This window comes from Carlito syrichta, unplaced genomic scaffold (genome assembly GCF_000164805.1).
Source record: "Carlito syrichta isolate Samal-C Ts95f unplaced genomic scaffold, Tarsius_syrichta-2.0.1 Scaffold115580, whole genome shotgun sequence".
Lineage (NCBI taxonomy): Eukaryota > Metazoa > Chordata > Mammalia > Primates > Tarsiidae > Carlito > Carlito syrichta.
The window spans coordinates 446,581-450,114 of NW_007059676.1; positions in this window are offsets into that span (position 1 = coordinate 446,581).

The window sequence follows — 3,534 nt, forward strand, 5'->3', positions numbered from 1 at the left end:
CCGAGAATCCAGAGGGAGTCCGAAGGCTTTTAAACGTGTAGCGGCTGTGTGCATGTCCCCCCGTGTGCGGAGGGCAAGGGAGGGGGCCGCGGGGCGCGCGTCGGCTGGCGTGTTCTCTGTGCCTGTGTGTGTCGTGTGTTGTCAGCTGGCTCCGGTTTCTAAGCGCTGAGCGCTGCCAGGGGCGGGGGCCGGCCTCCACCATGCACCTCGGCACCCTAGTGGCGAAACAGGACTCATTTGTTTGGTGCAGAGTGGTGACGACCTAGAAGAGACTGGAGTGTGGTTAGGTCGGCCCCCTGCCATCCATTACACCTGCGGCAGATGGCTAGAGTGGTGGAACGGTTTTGTTTGCCGAGATCAAGAAAAGAGAAGGAGGGGGGGAAAGCCAGAGCCTCACCCCACTCCAAAGAAGTGCCATAAAGAGCCAAAGAAATGAAAGCGACCATGTACCTACCCGCAACCGCAATCGTGTTGCAGCCTTCTGTGAGGGAACCTGGACGTGTTCGTGACCTTGGTATCTAGCAGCGATTGATAACGGCAGGATTTTAGGTCTAATATTTTATTTCAAATGTGTTTTTGATGAAATGCCCACTCCTCCCTACACACACACACACACACACACACACACACACACACACACACACACACACACACCCCTAGCTCCAGTCAGATGCATACAGGTGTCCTTGGAGTTCTACTCCCTGAAGCCAGACGCCGCTGAGACGGTACAGGTTCTAGACACAGGCAGCCTCTCCCCAATCCCCAAACCCTGTCTTCCATTAGGCCACTAGCTTCCACACACCAGGCCCCCTCCCTAGACAACTATCTAGCTGAGATTAATTAGGTTTCATATGGAACCCCCTCGCTTTCACACGCAGTGCCGTGCCTTTTTGATCGATATTTCCATCCGCAGTCCTTTCCCTCTTTCAGGCGACTCAACAAACAGGAAGGGAAGTGCACACACCCTCCCAGGCAGCCAAGGGAGGGAGGGACAAGGAACACAGACACAGTCTAATGACAGTTTAGCCTATCTTCTATTCCCTAATTTTCTTGCTAAATGAGTGGAATTAAGAGGTAAATATATCTGGGGGGACCTAAACAGAATGAAAAGCCTTGTTGCCATGCTGACTCTCCGCACACATCACTGGAACCTCCATAAACGTATACGTATATGAATATGTTTATTCATATTTCTTGTGAAATAAGATATTTCATTGACCTCATTTTCTGTACTAAACGGGAAACATTTCTATTAGAGTTTAATACATTACTTACTACTTTGGGGTGATTAGTATGCAGATAAATTCTACCATTTTGGACACATAACTTTTATCTTCTTTAATGCCAAATCTACATTTTTTTGTTAGTGACACCAAAGAATATCAAACAATGAGAACCCATTCTAGCTAAGATTTTTGAGTCACAAATACAGCTAAATTCTACAAAGAAAAAAAGAAGGACAACATCAACCCCCGAGTTCTTCAGGGTTCCTTCAATATCCAAAGCCATCTATGAACTGGGCTTGGTTGATGGGTGCTTGTTGTGTGCTCAATGTAATTTTTTTTCTATAATCATTTTCTTTTTCTATGAAGATTTCCATGTTACAGGGAGAGCGTTGGCATTGGTATGCAGTGGAAAACAGGATTCACTGAGGAAAATACCATTAGGGTATACCCTGTTTCATCATTATTAGTAACATGGGCTTGCTCATACATCACACAAATTACTGAGGGTCTGTTCTGAGATATGAATTCATATATTGCCAGAACACATTCAGATCCACTTGTAGAACAATGTTTAAAAAGAGTAAATACTTGCAGAACTGAGTTGAAGAGCAGGCATCTTGAAACTTTTAGTGATTTTGAGAGAGAGAGAGAGAGAGAGAAGATCTGATCTAAAACTCTTGACTTTAGGGATGTGAAGAACTTTCAACTGTATTTAAATAAAACAGAATTAGCAAACTTTTGCAATTGTAGAGAACAAAGAAAAAAATTCACCCTAACAAGGCCCTCCCCACCTTCTGCTCAAAACACTTTAGACCCTAATCCCAGGCACTATCTAAATCTAAGGGAAATAATTTCCAAATAGTTTCCAATAATTTCCTGAACTATGAATTTTTTTTTAATTATTTAATTCTGAGATTTGTTAGTAATGTTTTATATGGAAATCTCAAGTATTCACATGAGTTCAAACACCCAAATCTTTTAAGGACAAGGAATACGTCTTAATATTTGATCAGGTTGGTTTCAGAATTGCACTCAGTCGAGTTTCTTAGGCCCTAGTCTCGGAATTTGGCAGGGGAACAGGAAGCATCCAAGGGAGCAAGGGAGAAAAGAAAGCTGTGGTCCCTCCCTCCTTCATCCTGCAGGGACCAAGACACCACATCTCCTCCTCATAGGAAATGGCTATTTGCTATTTCAGGAGAGACTGGGTAAGGAGATCCAGATACACACGAATTACTTTTTTTTTCCATCCTCAACCTTGCTAGATTTTTGTCAGATCTGCCACCTTTTCAACCTCTCCTCGTTCCCCACCAGAAGCCAACAATCGAAGCCATTTGGCAGGACACATACATATACATATATGTATATATACATAGGCCTATGTACTTAAAATAGACATTTTAAACATATGTACCTTGATAAATATGTGCTTTCATATATATGCTTTAATATGTGTGTACTCTTAGGTCTCAACAACATCACAACACCCCAAATTTGTCTTGGTCGCAGCAGTAATTAAGAAGATCATAGTTCATAGAGAAAAGTCACCAAATCTCAACTCGCGGCACAGCGCGAGCACTGAAGGGGCCCAGGACAGACAGGGGGGCTCCGCCGGCTCGCGTGCCGGGTGCCAGACTCGGTGTGTGCGTCCCTGTCCTTGAATCGCACATTTCCCCGCTTGAGGGAGAAGAATGAACTCTTTTCTGCTCCTAATTTGTAAGGATATCATCTTTAGTCCATGCTGAAATGCGGATGGTGGTGAAGAGGCCTGGGTCACCAACGCGAGGAGGTCAGGGCTCCGACCTCTGCTTGAGTCTATCGCATAAAACCGAGGGACTGTGACCAGCCTCGTCTGCGGGTCCTCCGTGTCCTCAGAAGAAAGGGCGTGTGTATGTGTGTGTGTGTGTGTGTGTGTGTGTGTGTGTGTGCGCGCGCGCGCGCGCGTCTTCTGAGCCATCCTGCAGTCTTTCGGGCATCTCGAGAAGCGGTAGCTTTGCCGTTCCCAGAGCGGAAGCGGCCTAGGGCTGTCCCCATGGCTTGGGTGTATGGTCCCTAAGGCCTCCCAAGGCGCCCGGCACCCCCAGCCCAGGGCCGTCCGGACGGACCAGGCACGGTACCCGTGCGGCCAGTAGGTGTCGCTGTTCCCCTGCGGCGGGAGCCAGGAGCCCGGCGCTGGCCCCAGTGCCGCTCAGCCCTGAGCGCCCTGCAGGTTCACCGAACCACCGGAGCTAGGGAGAGAGGCCCGTGCTCTCCGCCCCCTCCCGGGACCGCGACCTGGCTCACCTGGCCACCACTGCAGTGACACTGGCAG